This window comes from Aptenodytes patagonicus, chromosome Z (genome assembly GCF_965638725.1).
Source record: "Aptenodytes patagonicus chromosome Z, bAptPat1.pri.cur, whole genome shotgun sequence".
NCBI lineage: Eukaryota > Metazoa > Chordata > Aves > Sphenisciformes > Spheniscidae > Aptenodytes > Aptenodytes patagonicus.
In genome coordinates this window covers 63,436,834-63,456,122 of record NC_134982.1, presented here as the reverse complement: position 1 = coordinate 63,456,122, position 19,289 = coordinate 63,436,834, and the positions used below count along the sequence as shown (strand labels likewise).

The 19,289-nt window shown below is 38.3% G+C and overlaps 1 protein-coding gene across 1 annotated transcript in view; it reads left to right on the top strand.

The window, feature by feature from the left end:
• The window catches only part of EFNA5 (ephrin A5), a 215,710-nt gene that overhangs the window by 186,487 nt on the left and 9,934 nt on the right, over positions 1-19,289 (top strand). The window lies entirely within an intron of this gene.

Sequence of the window (19,289 nt, the reverse complement as noted above, 5' to 3'; positions counted from 1 at the left end):
ATCATAATGCTACTGGAGTTTCAAATTAATAATCATGTGTAAGAATACATTTAAAGTATGCTTGTAACAAGACAAAGATACTAATTGTGAAACCAGTTGTCTGAAGCCTTGAAATACGGATATTATTTGTTTTTCACCATTGACAGTGCTGTGTCTCTTACCTGGGTCTCACTGGAGTAATCTGTGCAATCACAAGACTGCCTCTGAGGAATGAAGTTTCTCCTTGACTGCTGTTCGGTGGTGTGCTGCAAAGTGCCCACATTCCAGCCCACACGCTTTGCTGCAGTACCGAGTTTCGAACTTAAATTGGGAGCAGTTTAGCTGTCTCCCTTTGTAGTACTAAAAAATGGTGCCGAGTAGGTAGTAGAAGCAACAGCCACCTCACAGCCTCACAGTTTGTTGTAACCGGCTCCCACGTCTGTACAAAATGTGCCACTTCCAGCTTATAATAGGAGGGTGTTAGGTAGCTTTCACTGGTGACCCTTTCCCCCTGGCCCAAGCAGAGCAATCAGCCAGTATGGTTAGAAATTATTGCCAGACATAGGGTTCCTCATCTGTAGTGCTGCACCTGTGGTAGCTTTGTCTAGAAACATACAACAGTGCAACAGCATTTTTTGTTTGCAGTCCCACTTGAAATACTCAGTGGCAGCTCAAGCGAAACTGTGTAAATTAGTCACTGTCACGTTTAGGCATTAAAAATGGAATTAGTAATTTATATTAATCACAAATGTTTCTCCAGGTTTTATTAACAAGCAGATTGGCTGCCAAAATGCTTTCTGGAAGACATTTTTTTTTCCCAACTGCCACAGAGAACAAAACAGTTATTATGGGCATTTAGATAAAGATTAACGGTTTCAGCAATTCATTTGAGGAAAACTATATTTTACTATACATTCCACTTCAGCACGGACCGTCACTGCCAGCATGATTTGTCACCTCCTTGATAAAATTATACAGTGGAGACACAAGATGGTGTAATTCATTTTAAGAGCAGAAGCAGGTTAATCAACAAAGCAGAATGAGGTTAAAAAACAAACCAGACCCACATTTCTTAATTTTTGGCAAGTCCGAATTTCCAATAGGAGACGTGAGATGTCTATCTAACTGCTGTTTTAGCACATTTTGGTTCATTTTGTCTTCATGCTTTCTTCTTTCTTTGCCCGCATCATGCTTTTTTCCCCTCAAGATGGCTTCATGTGCCCTATTTAGATCTCCAGGAAAAAGTAGTACAGGTGACCACTTCATATTCTGTGCTTTTGCAAGTAGTTCTGTGGCATAGTGGAGGAGCAGTCTATGAGCTCGGTACAGGGTGTGAAGAAATTACTAGAAAGAGGTCAAAATTAATATTACAGGGTTTAACAGCAATGCAGGGCAGGCTGCCAACATGACCTTCACACTTTCACGTGTTTTGGACAGACAAAATCAATTTCCTAGCGTACTACTTTTTGAGCTTACCATGTTCCAAGGAATTAAAGAATAGACGTGCTATATTTTTTTCTGTTATGGCTAGCTCCCTTTTTTCTTCCACTTTTGTGTTTTAAGATGGTATAAAATGAAGGAAATCAAAACACAAGTGAAAAATCAGCTGTTTGCTACAAAGGAGACAAACAAGGGTTGAAGGAGAAAAAAACTCATTACAGAGAGATTAGAAAATTAATTGATTGGTGGCTCTCACAGTTCCCATTGGATGTCTAAGGATCCCGTGAAAAGAAAGCATAGTCTCAAACATAACATTTCTTTCTATTATTTCTTTCTCTCACGTAGAGACTCCTCTGAAGCATCATTAGGTTCCAATTATTTTCAGTGAAATATTTCACAAGAAAAGGGCGTGATAAAATCAGTAGAGGTAGTGTTATTCCCCTGAGAAACTTACTATGGCTAATACTCAAACCGTAATAGGGAGGGCTTCTGTTCAGCATCAAACTTAGAGATTTCCGCAGGGGTGATTCTGTGTCATGGAGGTTTTGGAACTCCTGTGACACGGAGTTAATGTGCTCCCTCTTTCCCCAAAATTAGTATGGGGCAGCTGATTATTTCAGTGAAGTCTGAGAACTTGATCATATCGATGGCGTACTATAAGCATGTGTGAAACTTGCAGTGAATTTATTTAGTGAAGGATCTATTACTATTTTTTTTTTTCTAAGGCCGAGTGTTGGCTTAGAGGTACTGTCCTTTCAAAAATGACAAAATATTTGTAACAATGTTTTCTTCTCTACTGACTGACCTTTTTTCCTGTATTTATCATGTATTTATTTAGCAGCTCTGTGTGTTTGGATTGTATGCTCTTATATGTGCATGTATATATACACGTATATAAAAAACAATATTAAAAAGGCACATTGGTTAAATCTTTGCTAAAAAATAATCTTTTTGTGTTAAAGGCTTTAGTGATTGTGATTATAAAAATGCTAATTTTGTTAAACTAAAAATATACATAATTTTAACTCCACTGAAAGATAAGATGTTTGTAATATAAAATGCCAGTGGAGTGCCTCCTGGGCATTGTATTATACTTTCACTAGATTATCATTCTCCTCTATGGGCTGAGCTGACCAGTTGTTCTTTCTTGTCTTCGATGTGGCGTAACCATGCTGTTATCACTACACATTGCTTAAGCTTTCCAAAATGAAAATGAGGTTAAAGATAAATTCAGGCCTAGTTTGGATAGGGGACTGCATGCAATTCTTGTCAGGGTAGAGGTGTGACTATCTTCTCTTTAACTTCACTTCCCTGCTGTGCTTAGTTCCCCTTCCCTTCTTCCTGGTATCTAATGTGGTAATGGATGTGCATTAGAGAAGAAACATTCCCACTGAAATCTCTCCTGTTGAAGAAATGGCAGAAGGAGCCATTCTCTACAAATGTTCTCCATCTTCCCTAAGGAAATATGTCCACTTTTCAGAAAGTTTGCCACCAAAATCCTTGGGATGCAAAATATAAAATGTTAGTTTTCACTGGAGTTCTCCAAACTATGTGTCATGCCATGCTATTGCTGCCTTCTTAATTGAGGGAGAAACTGCCTTTTCCAGTAGCTTTGCAGTTACCTGGCACCTAATTCTGTGTAATAGTCGGTGTTTGCTGTGAGGGGTGATTTGAGGGCGCTGTGCACGCTCAGACCCTTGAACCGCTCTCTGCTCGGCCACACCAGCTGCTTGTTCTCATCAGAAACAATAGCATTGCTTCTAACCAAATTATGGGATAATTTGGAAATCCAATAATCTGTTCTAGATTTTACACAGATCTAAAAGACGCACATTAAGAGTTAGCTTGGGAAAAGCCCTTCTAAAGGACTGTCTAGGGAGAGTATTTCTTAATATGCTAACCTAGCTGAGAAGAGATATTTCTGCCTAGGACTTTTTCATTTTAGTGAACTAGAGAATATTTTGAGTGAAAAATAGTCTTAAGCCAAAAATAAATCTCTTGGGGAACCTGGTGCCACATCTAAGTTGTAGGTGGAAAAGGAAGAGAAAATTTTCGGATCTGTATCAACTATGAGGATGAGGAACATTGTGCTTTGGAAATGTAAATTAAAATTACACTTTTGGTACTTGTGTGAGTACAGCTGGATTTTCACAAGGATGTGTGCTGTTCCACAGAGTGCTTGTGAACAGCATATAGTATTCTATATGTTAATATGTACATGTAAATCTGCACTGCACCCTTATAAATATGAGGTGAAATTATAAGCACATGTACATTCTACAAAGAAGTCGGCAATGAAAGCCATACAAATAAAACAGCAACAGAAAGTCCCACAAAATTGCCCTAGCTCTTCAGCAACTGTATTTTAGGCTGAAGAAAGAAGACCCTGAAATAATAGCTTTCTGTGAGGGGAGGGGGGAAAAGACTAAAAGTAGCAGTAAGTTTTTTTCTGTGCCATTTCATGAAAACACAGCTTTTTTTATTTATAGGCATAAATTTCCCGCTGATGGTTTTGCTTCAGATTTGAAAAGTAAATAGAGACTGTCTGTGTACATTGAATGCTAAAAATTGTTAATTTGATTCACTTTAACTGGACTTCTGAAAAAAAATTCTGACAACCGTGCACACAGATTATTTGATCACCATGGTCTTTTTTTTACTTGACCGTCAGTGAAAATGAGATTGGTTTTGGTGCCTCTACATTTAAGTGAAATCTTTTATCTAGGCTTTATGGGACTGATCTGAAATGCATCTGAACACACAAATTTTCAAAAAAGAAAAAAAAAAAACAACCCACCTAAGCCTGAGGTAGATACAATATATGTAATTTATTCTATGTAAATTGCACATATGCATCTTCAATCCTGTTCTTCCTTGATCTCAGTCCAAAAGTAGGTAAAATAAATAGATTGCATATTACAGGCCATATGTCAGAAGTGCTTAGCATTCCCAATTAGAGTCATAATTTTTGAAGTACTTAGCTGTCACTTAGGTATCCAAATAGTTGGCCAGATTTCTAAAATGCTTTGCACATGAAGCACTGAGTTCTTCTGAAAATGTGATCTCTAGTGCGGATTGTAAACATATTGAAAGCTTGTCAGTAGGTTCTTTTGAATGGTATGTTTGTATTTTACCTTTTTTGTTTGGTTGGTTGGTTTTTAAGTGCAAATGCAATATTCTTATCAACTTGAGCCCCGTTTCTGCTCTCCCATAATCAAGGGCTAAGATAGTCTAGTATTGTTAGCTGTTCCTTCCTTTTAACATGAAGTACAACTGTTAGCTTAGAAACACCTAAAAGAGTCATTGTAGTGTTGATGTGGATGGAAGCTGACTTGAAAGTACAAGGTTTCTTTTTACATTTAACTAGTGTTTTAAACAGCTATCTCTCAAGAGCAAGTGTGTGTCTAGACAGGTGATGCTTTAATCAGACGGAAACATCTAGATGGAGAGACCAGTAACAGAGGGAGCTGGAGCATTGGGCTGTCTTGGCCTTTTGCTCAGGTGCCACCAGAGTCCTGCCATGCTCCTCAGAGGTGGTGGGAGCAGGGCTCTTACCCTCTCCTGGTATGAAGGTGCTCCACTACTCAACAATGGGTTTTCCTGTAGGGCTTTTGTCATAAGTTATGCAGCAGAGCCCTGACATTAAGCTGATGGGATTTTTTTTTGTGAGCCTGTAGGTGGGTATTTTATCAGCAGTCATGTCTCAGGTGGGAAAATTTTAAAGAAGAATCATTTTAAAAACCCACCTTTGCCATGAGCCGCTAATGACCGTAATCTGTGAATACAGCCATATGAACTTCCTTCTCCCCCAAGCAAGTGCACACAATTTCTATAACTGGAGCTGATGGAAACTTGTCTTTACAAATACCATCACCTTCCATTGGAGGTGGCTCCCACATGTCACTGCTGAGGCTTGGGCTGAAAAGCAGACCTAATGAAGGAGTTTTGCAGCCCTTCGTGCATCTGTGGCACTTGCTCTCCCTGCTGTGCTGCATAGCGCACCGGCTATTTGTTGGCAAGTTCATATTTCACACTGCAGGGAATTGAAATGATTGAACAGACAGGAGAATAGTTTTATTTGCAGTATCCCTAGACTCTGATTTGGCATAAAACATCTGCTTCATGATGTGTTTCAAGGCCAGTTCCCTTCCGCCAACAAAGGTTACGACTTCAGGCAAGCTGTGCCTTCGCTGGCAGGGGGAGATTTGCCTGAAGACTTGATTTAGTCAGAATCAAAGCATCCTGCCACAGAAATCAGTTTTTCAATTACTTCTGAAAAAGCAGCCAGACGGTAAATATATTAACATATTAAACAGTGAGTAAAGGAGGCCACTGACTTCTGTTGTATGGCTTTTTGTGAGAAGTTGATATAAACCATATCTGTGTGCATGTGTGGCTAGGAACAAACATTCGTTATTGTTCTGACAGTAAGAGAAGTGACAGATACTTTACATGTACCTGCTTAACTCTGCTGCAAATGAGCAGTCAGTAAGTAAATCTATTGGTTTCAGCTACAGTTTATGCATATATTCAATTTGCAAAGTTAATTGGTGTAATATTGATGTAGTTTCTGGTAAAGTCTTAGGAAGTAGGCCCTACAAGATGCAATATTTGGAGATAAATTGATGCATTAAATCTTTTTTGTATTCATGGTGGGGACCTAATTTCAGGGGGGTTTGTCTCCCACCAAAAAAAGTCAATTTTTGAAAGACTGATACAGATTTCTTTGCAGAAGTGTCATCTTGATCCACATTTACATATGTACAAATAATATCCATGTTCCTTCTTGCAATAACATAGTTAGATTCAACCTTTATTAGAGTGAGTAGCATATTATCATCTATGTACTTCATTGCCATTGATGCACAGTCTTTGCAACATATGGCTATTTTTCCTCCTCAGAAAAAATCCTTTCTTTAGCTTAAAAAAAAATAGTAATTGAATATTTGCATATCCCCAAGGAACCATGCGGGTTAAACTCTGCATTCATCTTACGCAGTTCTTAGGCTGCTTTTGGTTTAAGAGTAAGAACTATTGCTTTTATGAAGTGCCTTTTTCTGTAAAGTCAAAACCTCACAGCAGTGCACAGAAAGCCAGTGCTATAAAGGAGCTAAGTAGAGTCTTTAATAGAGAGAGCTAGGTTGTAAGTGTTTTTGTTCCTATGGAGCAGATAGATTTGGTTCCATCTGTTCCATATTCATAACAAAGGAGCTCACTTGCAGGAGGACTGACTTCCCGGGAGTAGCATGGTAATGATCTTTTCACCACAGATTGAAAGGATCTGAAAATGGTCACTTCAGCTCAGCAGAAAGCAGCTAGCACTGATAGCGCTTCAGACCTGCTATTTTTCTGCAGCTCTGTTTCAAGATGCATGTTTTTTCTGAATAAAACAAAACAAAAACATAAACCTTGATCTCCTCCCTCCTGCCCCCCCTCATGTCAGTCCTCCTGAGGAGTTCAGGATGTTTTCTCAAACAAAAATGGAATGACATGTTACAAATACAGGGTCAATTTTTCTTTATTTGATCTTGGTATTAAAGGCAGAAGTGAAAAATGATTTACTGCCAGTCTGGGTTCTGTCTCCTGAGCTTTTTTCAGTATCTCTACTTTCTCAGCGAGAAGATTCTGTGAATGAGAAATCTGAAGTCCACAAAATGTGTGTGAAAGTTCCTTGCTGGGTTTCATAATTAGGATGCTCCAGTGCCAGCTTTGATTATACACCTCATGGGCTTTCAACAAAAAAATAATCCAGCTTGATCCAAGAAAAAAAAAAATTCTTGTCTCTGCAGGATATTTCACAAGGGGAGAACAGGAAAATGCAGAAGTGTACCACAAGCACTCCTACTTGGCTAAGGAACAAATTATTCAGTGACCCCTAAAAGGTGAACTGGAAGTTTACAGAGATCTTAAAAATTAACTAGGAACACAGAACGAGAAGAATCCTTCTGTGTCATTGGTTCTGGCTATGCAAGTCTCCAAAAGAGGCCACGAGACGGACCCAGATTTACCATTGTCCTGGCTGGAAGTCCTGCTGGGTTGTGCTCGACCCCATGTGTCTCCATGCTCCAGGACAGCTGGTGCCTGAGGCAGCTGTGAGAGCAGGGTGGGCAAGCAGCAAGCATGCCCAGCCTGCCTTAGCTGGTACTGCAGCATCCATGTAGGCATACTCAGGGTTTTTTTGGCCTTCCAGCCAACAATACCATATCATATAATTCATAGATGGGTATGAAAGTGTCTGCTACCCGTGTTGTTTAAGACTCCACATCAAACAGTACACCCATATTTGCAGATCTGATGCTTCCCCCCACCCCAAAGTGAGAGATTTGATCTCAGACTGGAGTTTTTTGTTTGTTTGTTTGGGAGTTTTTCTGAGCACTGCATGTTCTGCTGCAGTAACTCAAGGAGAAAATACATGCATTTCAAGTGACTCTTTTCCTAACTAAGGAACTATATCTGAATATATATCCATATATATCTGAACTATATCCAGTGCAGATGTTTGTTGATATGGACTAGCCAGGAACTGAGATACAAATGTAAGTAGATCTTCATGATTACAGAATGTGGGATAGGGACTGTACACTTCACTGGCAGGGTTGCTCTAGTATGACCAAGCTTGAAGTCTCCACCCACTCAGGAGTGGAGACACCACATTAGGTTAGAGGCACTTAAATTGAGCAGTGATGGATACTGTGTAGTTGAGAGAAGTTAATTTGGCAGAGTTTTTGTCCGTATCTTTTGACGTGAAATATGGGTCAGCAAGGAGTTTTCACTTAAGTGGTTTTGTTTTGTCCCATGTTGTTTTCCATGTGTATGATCTCAGATAGACATGGGAAGCACCATTAGAAGCTGCTCACAACTTGGTTACACGGGTTCCTTAACTGGTTAACTTGTAAAGAATAGAGGAGCAAGCTTGCAGTAGGGAGGTGCTTGCTTAGATCAGAAAGTAGCGGGTGGAAAATAGAGATGAGAATTTCCCAGTCTGCTTGGGAAAATTCTTAGTGTGAAACAGGGACTTTTCTGTAAGAGAGGTGGAGAAATATTTCAGTTCTGAGAGAACAATTGTTACAGCATTCAGGAAGAGACAAGCTCGAGAGGTACCTGTGTGTTTCAGCAGTCTGATGTGGTATTCATTGCTTTTAAGAAATGGTTTCCAAACCACCAGGGCTTTTGAGTCCCAGTTATGGAAAAGTGTACACATATATATATAATTTTGAGTTCATCTGGGAATGATCACTAGACATAGGGCTAAACATCCTGTGGTATACATTAATCTAAAAAAAAAAAAAGCGCAGAAGGAAATAATTTGTGGCAGAGTAAAATGAAAGGTTAGCTGTACCATGGGTATTTTAGACTTTCCCACAGTCATAGTTATGACAGTCTACAGTCCTTTTCTGGCATAGGTGAGACATCAAATTCCTGACAAGTGAGCAGTTCTCCTTGATGAGGCTGCGGCTATTCTCACATAGGTTGGCTTTCTTGAAATACGGATTTCAAAGCATGAGTGTGACCTGTGACACTGAACACAAGCTAGACAAGTGAAAGAAAGAAGCAGGGATCTAGAAGTTTAAATAAGACTGATATCGCCTGATACAATGGGCAAATTTTGGTTAAAGAGAAAGCTTCACCTTGATGTGTTCCAGAATTTTTCATGGTAAAGGTGACAAATTGAAGGGTGAGGAAATCCTTCTAAGGACTGGAGAAAAATTTCTGGCTCGTATGGTGGAGTGATTGAAGGTTCAGTAGTCCCTCTGCAGGACTTGAGCAAACTGGGAATTCACCTGATAAAGATGTACTGTTATTAATATAGTGCTGGCATCTGTTACTGTGTACTCCACTCAGTCATGGCCTGGGACCCTATTATAGTAGGTGTAATGAAACAGAAGGTCTCTACCCTGAGAATCTTTACTTGTCAGAATCTGAGCTTGAGTTACAGTGGACTATCATGTGTTTTACAAACTTTAGCTTTTCTATTTCATATCTGGTTTTCTTCCTGCACAAATTTGGATTTATCTGTGTAAGAGCAGACTGCGCATAAAGGCACTTTTTTGTAAAGGCTGTGCCAAGATGCTGTTAGAACTTTGCCGAGAGAAAAAGCCCCTCAGAAATCTTTTGAGCAATAGTATTCTCTCTAAGCAGTGCGTTTGCAAACTTTTGGGCATGCATGTGCACTCAAAACACATTCAAACTTGCATTATTCTCACTGTTTGCCTTCATTTTAAATAACAACAAAACACAACCCGCAGTCTGTGCTTTTTTCTAAATTTCCCCTGTTCCTAAGGCAGCTTCTTGAAGATCTCTTCCTGCCTTTACATCTTCTCCTCCTCCACAAGACATAAACAAGATACTTTGTTGCTTTGCTTAGGTGAGTCAGCAGAAGTAAGGAAAATCTCAGGATTTTCATGTCTATATACGTGTCGCACTCCTAGCACAATACAACATTTATAATTATTTCTGTATTTTTATAAACTGGCAGAATTTTCAAGCATAGTATAGGAAGCTAGAAATGTTTCTAAATATTTTAAAGATAGTGGCAAGCCCATGAAGATGGAGTAGAATGGAATGCTTCTCTGCTTTAATTATAGTGTCAGCAGTGGTAAAGCTAGACACGGATAATATGAAGTCCATTAAAGTATATGAGGTTTAGTAACATGATACAATACCCACAAATTCCATGTGGGTGAACATGTTGCTTTAAAGATCAAAAAGAGAAGGTCATTACTAACAAGACTATAATGTCTCTTCAAAGGATTTACTTATGTCTGGTTCTTAGAGATGGAAATTAGCAAAATGGATAGCCTGCTTGAAGAAAAACATTTTATTTCTAGTGATACCAAGGGAAAATCAAAGTACAAAAGTGCTTATGAAAAGTATGAGGAGGATATATTTTTCTCTAAGTGCTCTATTTGATAGTATTAACTTGTTTTATTAGCAATTTACTCTAATACAGTCTTAATGTTGTACAATAACTGTATTTGGTTTTGTTAATGCCACTGAAAACAGTAATGAGATCTGAGGTTTTTATTTCATTCTAGTTAATAAGTGTTGGTTTGTTGCAACAGAATAGTATGACATCAGTCATTTATATTGTGCTAGTGCAGAAATGTTAGCCCTTATTTTATGGTATGTAATACAGTTTGCATTTATGAAAGAGAAACCTTCTTATATGAGAGAAAGGCCTGCAAATATTTCATGTGTGAGCAACTATATGATCCATTCTTCATCTATACCTCCTTATATTTCACAGGAGCTTACATGCAACTAAAAGTCAACTCAAAGTAGGATATGCCTTTCATTTATTTCCAGCTGAGCTTTGTTTGGTTTTTAATGAGAAGAAACACCAACAGAGGCAAGACTGATTCTCTGGGAAGCTCAGGCTGCAGTTAGATGACAGCTTTGCCCTAGTTCATAAACAAACATAACTCTTCTTGCTTTTATGAAAAAAAAAAACCCTTTGCAAAAGAACAGCTGAACTTGGTTCTTTTATTGGTTCAGGGCTTGGTTCAGAGGAGCAGCTCAGGCAGGGTTCGGTTTTTCTGCAGCTGAAATGTCTGCTTTTTTGTTCTCCTGAAGGTGTGAAGGGTACAGGCTGCCCTGTGGTGATTTTATGTTTTCCTGAACTCCTGGACTCGGCAACTTAGGAGGACAGATGATAACAGTATGACTATAATAAACCTTTGGACTGAATCCAAAGTGATGCTGTCTGCCTCATATGAGCCCTCAGCTGCTGCTCACCTCTGGAGTTGCCCAGCGCTGTGAACGACTGGGCCTTGGGATGCTTTGATGTTCTCCACTAGAAAAGTCTGACTACAGTACACCAGCCAGACCAACAACAGAGAAGGCTTGTCATTAAATCACCCTCTAGAGCACGTAAGGGACCTTCCTGAGAGAGATACAGGGCTAGACCATGCTAAGAGGAAATACTGGACAAATGGCTTAATTAAACTGGAAGTCCATGGTTTACATCTCTTACCATACAGGATTTGATTTTATTTGCTATAACTTTGATATGAAACCTGCTTTCAATCCATGCAGCCTTCAACCAGATATATAAACTGCAATGGATTAGAAACTGCAACAAAAATTACATTCTTCCTGGCCAAGCAGTTGCAATGGGACAGTTAATTCAGCATTAAGTGCTAATGCAGAAACAGTAACTATGTATTACTTTCTTCCAAAAACTCTCACTAAAATAGCGTTTGTCTGGCAGGTCATTTCCATTTACTAGGCTATTTTGGGGGTCTGAGAAATACAGTCACTTGTGAGAAAGGCCATAATAATCCAGTGTTTTTACACAGTGCAAAGCCAGTGCAAATTAGGTATAAGACATTAGGAAATAAAAGCAGTATTTTACAATCTGTTTGTTGTTGTGCACACAGCTTTTATCAAGTCTTTTTCTCCATTGCTGTGCACTTCGTGATTTATATTTTGCATGAAGTGCAGAATATAAGTCTGTGTATGTGTGTAGGCATGTATGTACACACATACAGAGACGAGTACAGAAAGACGATACGATTGTTTTTACCTTCACTTCATGCAGGTGTAGTTGAGCATGCAGGAGTAAAGCAAAATACACATTTGTATTAGGTGCCCTTTTAATACTGTGGATTTTAAAACTTCATTTGGAAATACTAGTATCCATAGTACTTTTGCCTGTATTAAACCATAGGTTTAATGCACATCAACAGATGTGACCTTGCATCTATTTGTTTATTTTCCTTGTTGGGCAATTTTTCTTAGTTTTCAAGATGAGATTCATTTTCTGTCTGTTGGCTTGAGATTTCTGAGTCTTTAACTTGCTCAGTAATTTTTTTTGGTGATCTCATCTTGGTGATGACTAAATGCAGAGAGATGGTAGACTCAGCAATAGCAAAGGTACAAACAAGTTTAGTCACGATTTACTGGGGAAGTGTGCTTAATTATTAGGTCTGAAGAATGAGTAAGTCATGGACATCCAATATTTTAATTTTCTCAGAATGGAGTAATGTTTATGCTTCCAGAACAAAACTTTTGCTGATATGTTGGAATGAAAGAGCAGACATGCAAAGACTCTTTTTTAATTTAAACTCAAGTATTGGTGAAAGCTGGGATTTCCATAGGACCAACATTTATCTATTTTTAATTTTTTATTTTAAAACTTACAAGGAGAAAATGATCAGTAAATCCTTTCAGGTAGCTTCTTTTTTCATTAATAGAAGACCCCTTCATTGTCCTTAGATATGGGTCTTACTTCATGTATGCACACAAAGCAGTGTTTTATTGATTCATTAAATTCTAGCTGACTTTTTCAGTTGTACCATTTATGCAAATTTGTAACTTTTTCAATCTAAACTGTGAGAAGAATATTAATAACTAATTCTGCATTTACCTGGCTAATTTGCATACATTTGTGTTGTATGGTAAATCACATGAAAACCTACAGGGAAAAGGCTCAGCTCTTCTAACAACTAATAGGCTATTTTTTCTTTTGACTTGCACAAATTGAGAAATATTGCCTGTGGCAAACATAATGGAAAACTGCATTTTTAATGCTCTCACACATACTCATTTCTTTACAAAGAAAGAAGCAGATGACTGTTCTTAAAAATAAAACTTTCTAAAGCTCTGTAGCTGACACAGGATATTGGATGCTAAAACACTTCAGGTTGGTGGAATTATGATTTGCAGGTTGTATAAGGTTACCTGGATATTGGATTTGACTAAAGGGAGTAGCATTGTGCCTGAAAGGGCTAGAAGCAAATCACAGCTATAAATATTTTCTCCTGAACAGATTGTCTGTAACTTACAGGACTAAGAGAGTTGAAGGACTGCGTAAACATGAGTTTCTGATTTACAACATGCAGTGTCCTGTGTATGGGGTTGCTGCAGGTTCTCTCTTTGTGGTGTTTCTCCAGGTGATTACAGAAGTTAACATGTGCAAACCTTTTGACTGGGCAGTACGTGTTAGGTGTTTACTCCAGCTATATGCATGTGGCATCTCAATTTAGTGTGCTGGGAAGAAGTTCAAAATTAATTCTTTATTGGCTTCCCAGTCTGAACTCATACTTCTCTTCAGTGCTTGTGGTTGGGAAGCTCTTATCAGTGCCAGAATTTGTGTAACACACAGAGGGTGCTGGTAGTAGTATATCTGCAATGAACTGAGGTGAGATCTTGGTGTGATTTCTCAGATCTTCTCTACAAGGAGACCCTGTTTGCTGGATATCTTAACAGAGAGCAGAAGAAAACATTCATCACAGTTTTCAAAAAAATAGTGAGAACAGACTTGTCACCACAGTGTTTCATGAACACTGCTTTATAATCCTTCAGAGAATACTCCAAGTGAACTGGCAATAGAAACTTGAAATAGAAAATAGTAAGAGAATTATCATCTGCAGAGTATCTGCAGCATGTTATATCAGGGATGTGAGGAGACGTGGTGGGGGCGTTGGGTTTCTGCGTAAGGAAAGGATGCTCCTTTACCAGTGTCCCCCTGTTCTAAAACAAAGGTGCCGTCTGAGTGACTTAGATAAATGGAGCGCTATTTGTACGCTGAACAGTTCCAGTTTTGCTGTCTAATAGGGCCCATAGTGGATTGTGCCTTGAATATTAAATATATTTGTAGTGCTAAATGAGGATTTGAATTGCATTTATGATTTCTTTTTTTTCCCTATATCAGGACTTGCATTTTAGGAAAGGTACAATGCTGTAATTAGAAAGCTAAGAATGAGTGAGGAGGCAAGCAGAGGAAACCACTGATTACATGTGAATAACAGTAAATACGATGGTTGAGACACTTTTTCTATGCAGCATCCTAATAACTTGCTCTTGGGTTAGAAACTGAGCCTCAGGTAGTTGCCAGCCAAACTGCTGCCTGTCTCAGGAAAGGAAATACTTAATTACAGCTTTTGTCACATGACTAGCATGTCCTGATAACCAAGTTACTTTTGAAATTTTAATACCTTTTCTTTTTTGTACATTTACTTTTTAATTAGCTTACTTTGTAGGTTGATTGGGCCATATCTTGATGGCTCCTTTAAGGAGTTTTTGGGACTTAACACAGTAAATTCAACTGTGTTGGGGAAAAAAACCCAGACTGTTTTCTGTTACTTTTTGTTCTCTATCTGTGGCTTCCTGCAGTCATTGAATAACTCTGCTAAGCCTTATCAGACTGAGGAATGACCTAACCTGTTATTTATATCTAATGTATTAATAATGTACTATGTGTTTTCTAGCAGAGAACTGCTTAGGAGTGGGATGAAGGCAGCTGGAATTTTTTTTTCAATATTTAAATATAGCTAGCAAATACTGAAATATTTATGGTTTGGCTCTAAATGAGGAGGGAATAATTTTCTTCACTGTCTTTCCTTTCCTTACAGGGTATAAAAGTGGTAGCCAGAACTGGTTCAGAGAAGAGAAATTTTCTCATCTAATTTGTCTTTATGGACCATTTTTGGATCCAGCTTGGATCTAGTCCTACGTGCAGTAGTTCATTGCATGTTTTTTTTTTCTAGTTCAACTAATGGAATTTTCATCTCAAGAATACAGAGATCATGACTTGAATGTCTTCTGAATCATGGAATTTTCCTATTAAAAAAAAAAATGAAGAGGCCAAACCAGTTATTTTTATAATCATTGAGATGTTTTCATATATCTTGTGATTTCAGAGGGATTTTAGTGTGCACTTCTTGTAACCCCAAGTCTTTGTTTAACCATGAAGTCTAAAACATGTTCTTTAAAAGAGAGACCCAGGAGATTGTCATGAAGTTACTCATAAAGGTGAGGCAGGGCAGGGGAGGAGTGAAGTATCATAGGAATTGTAATGAAATATAGGAGCTAGCAACACTGCAGAGTTCCTCTTCTGTTTTTCATTGTGATTCTTCCTGACACAAACTAAACCAGTCAGACCTTTTCTATTCTAATATCATTCATGGAAAAAAGAGGATATAACCTCTTTTGCTCCTTGTAAGGGATCTTTTTTACAAAGGTTTCTTTTTGTTGTGCAGCAAGGTTTCAATTGCCTTTCTTTTTCCTTGGGAATTTCAGCTTTTGAAATGGAAAGTGTTGCTTGGGACAGATTCCATTAGCATCAGAGGCTTCCTGCTCTCAGAACTGGCCTCTATTTTATAGCTAATATCACCTTTAAGACAGGCGAATAGAAAAGCCTTATACCAAAGCCTTAGGGGCTAACCTAGTTTTGTGCAGAAAGGAGAATGAAATTTCTTTTTGTACCACCTAGAAAGGACATCTTTTCTTATACGATAGCTAATTTCAGTGGAATGTACCAACAACAGCAATAGTTTACCTGGGAAGCAACTTTAATAGATCCCAGCTGACAAAGAGCAGTTCTCTTTCTCCTTTCCAGAGTACAGCAATGTTGCTGCCTTGCAAGTGTGCAAGAGGCTGTCAGGGAGTTTGCCAGACTCTGCTGCATTGGAAATCTGCCTTTCCTGGAAAGTAAAACACCTTAAAATCACTCAGCTTTCTTCTGCTAATGCTTTGCTCTTTCTTACCCTTAGGTCCTGAAGTCAAGATTTGAATTTTTCCAGTTGCAGTCAGTTTGATAGGAGATTTTTGGTTCAGACTAATCCCAGAATCTTTCATGTAAGCCTCAGCTTTTGTTAGGTCCTAGCTGCAGCATTACTTCTGCTCCTGAAAACGCATATTTAGCATTTATTCTTCTTAGTAAATCTTAATATGTGCTGTTTATCATCTCTACTGTGTTGCTTTGGTCATTTGGTGTTTCTTTGTAGCTGTTAGTCAAATGCTGTCAACCATGTCACCCTGATACAGCGTTTTGTCCTCTTCAGCAAGCATTTGCCATTTAAGCTACTTTCATGTAGAAGAACAGGACTTCAAATTTCAACTTGAGTTCAAGCTTTGAGGCATTAACTTACAAAAAAAAACCCCAGATTTAATGAGGACTCTTGGCTTTCCATAGTAGAGAGCAAGTGTGCTGTGCCTAACATTCAGAGAAAAAATATCTTGAGCTTGTTGCTGAAAGAGGGGAAAAAAAAAAATCCCAGCTGTTGCCGTCATATCCTGGACATCTTAATTCAACAGGCAGGGTTTTCATAGGATACTGGTGCAAATACTGCAAAATAAAGAAGACAGAGAAGAGAACAGAACAATACTGACAAATTTACTGCAATGTGTGTGAGGAGGAGGACAGATGATATGAACCAACCTGACTCTTCCCTGTGGGTGATACACCTGGTCTTAAGGCAAAAACTGCAACTGGTCTGTGTTTTTTCTTTTCAGATGAAAAGGAGAAGGGAGAGGGAGGGAGAAGAAGAAAGGAAGAAAAAAAAAATTGATTGCAGTCATCCAGCTTGGCAAACAGTTCTTAATTTCTCAGGAAGGCCAAAGAGGTTGCAGTGTATCCCTTCATCACCTTAGTCTTGGTTGTTGAGGCAGATGTGAGAGCAGAACAATGTCACTTGATTATTTTTTTTTAATTTATTATTATTCCTTCTGAAGGAGTAAAACCCTGATTAAAGAGGAATCTTCTGGGTTTACTGCAAATATTGACAGTATATAATTTCCCTGGGAAGGAAAAAAGCACTAAACTGATGCTAAAACTGCATCAGTTTCTGGGATGATGATTTAAATGCAACTGCTATTGTTGCAATAGGACTGCAGTTCATGATATAGTCTATAGTTGCAAACCCATGTGAGGACTGGTGGACAAAGATTTAAGTAGGGAACGGATTTTAATATTTTTCTTCCAAAGAACATGGCCAATCACTAGCTGTTGTTTGCTCTTAAGTGTGTGCAAATATTATGTACATATATAAACTTTATGTGTACAAAGCATTAATTTTCTGTTTTTCCAGATAGAATATCATTAGCTCCTAGCTATCCTAGCTAGTCAGTGGTATCCTAGTTAGTCACTGACTAACAGAGTACTCTAATAAACAGCAGTGAGCAACACGTGCTTATTTTATGGACATAAATAACAACATGTAAGCATCAAAGCTAAAACTTGCCTTTAAATAAATGTGTGTCATGGTGCACTTCTGAAATAATTTCTGAGCAGGAAAAATCTGTTAGTGATAAAATTACTGTAGGGACTCTATTTTGGCTAATGTTGGAAATGTTATTGCCACCTTTATGCTAGTAATGTGGTAATGACTATAGGATTCTTGTATTTCGAGAAATCTACAACTGCCCGTTTAGTCTGAGCAAAGCATTTAGCCAGTTGTGTATATTCAATGAGGGCCACAAAAAGGACACAATTTCCTGAATATAACCACAGAGTGCACATATTGTGCCCTAAATAACACAACAGTTACTGTAAATGTCAGTAGAGGGAGTTTTTCTGACTTTGATTTAGTAAAAAGCCTCTAGCAAAGCCAGCTGTTAACACTTCTTAACTGCTTGTCATTGTGAAGGGGGGAGCATCATTTCTACACACTTTTGTCTTTTGATTAAAAGAGGGAAACAATTTTTCAAGCACTTCCCAACAGGTGCGGAACCACAGCATTAGCTGTATTGGACTCTTTACTTTGCTCCTTTTTTGTGTTTGTACTGAATATGCTAGTTCTTCTTGGTAAGTTGTTCTAGGAAAAAGCTGATGCCTGCCTTGGAAACACATCATCAAAGACTAAGGGAATTTATTTCAAGTTAGTTGAGGAGCCCTTCAAGTGAGAGCTTAGCATGAAGACAAAGAGTGTGCATTCATATGTCTGTGTATAAATCATTTTATTTGTCACAAATAGGGACAGAATTAATAAAAATGGATGAAACAGTAATAAACAGAACAAACTAACATCTTGCCAGCCCAATCATCTTCTGTAAATCAAGACAGCTTCCAATAGTTGCCAGTTTCTGCAAAAAGCAACTTGTTCTGCCCTAATAGCCTTTTGAATGATGGGGGAGACTATACAATGAAATAAAAATTATTTTGCAGTGCTTCAGGCAATATTTTTCAGCTATAGCTTTTGAGGGTTTTTGCAAGGGTGAAAAAATGTGTTTGTAAATGGTCTTTCACAAGTGAAAATCTGCATGCCCAAGTCAAGTTGCTTGGTTGCCAGTGTGCATGTTGAACTGTAGGCCAATGTACAATTTCAAAATTGCAGACATTGATGAAAGTTACCAATTTGTTCAGATTGGCAGGCAATACACTAGGGAGTCCAGTCTGTGGTGACAGGCAGGCGTATTTCCCTATGATCATGTATTTTGAGGCAAGCACAGCTCTAGAAAGGAAGTTTTCACAGCAGCACTTGTTCCTTGGAAATAAGTTGGTGCTGACACTAGTCTTAGATGTATGATCTTTTGCATTAGTGCTAGACATGTTATTTCCACTTATTCTTTTTCTCCTAATACAGTAAGTACTCTTAAAATGAAATACTTTGAATGGGAAATGATGAGGGAGGGCAGAAAGAAGGAATAAGCTGGTTTTGGTTTGTTAGTTATATAACATGGGGACTCATGTTTTGACTGAAGCAAGATAAGTATTTTCTCAACAAAGGCAGATGTATTGGAGCATATGGAGGCTGACTTTGCTGTAGAATTTAATGGTGTGTATTTCTGCTTTTGTGGGAGTATATACATAGTTCTATTTTTAGCATTGTCACCTTCAGTGTCATTTTGTTTTTTCATCCCTTTTTGTGTTGCTGAAGCCTATGGCCTAGTGTTTCAAGACTAACTTTTCTCTAAATGATCTTAATTATTCTGAAGTGTAATTTTTCAGAGTAGACACCTGCATTACAGCGGAAACCATATTAAACAACCTCTTGAGAAAAAGGTGTGGAAAGCTGAAAGGAGATAACAAACCATCGAAAATACCATGTGCTTCACTTCTTATATGTAAAATAATCAAAAAAGGGATTAGAATAAAACCTGCAGTTCTTTCCCTGCTTTTGCATAATCAGGCTACTTTGTGCACTTGA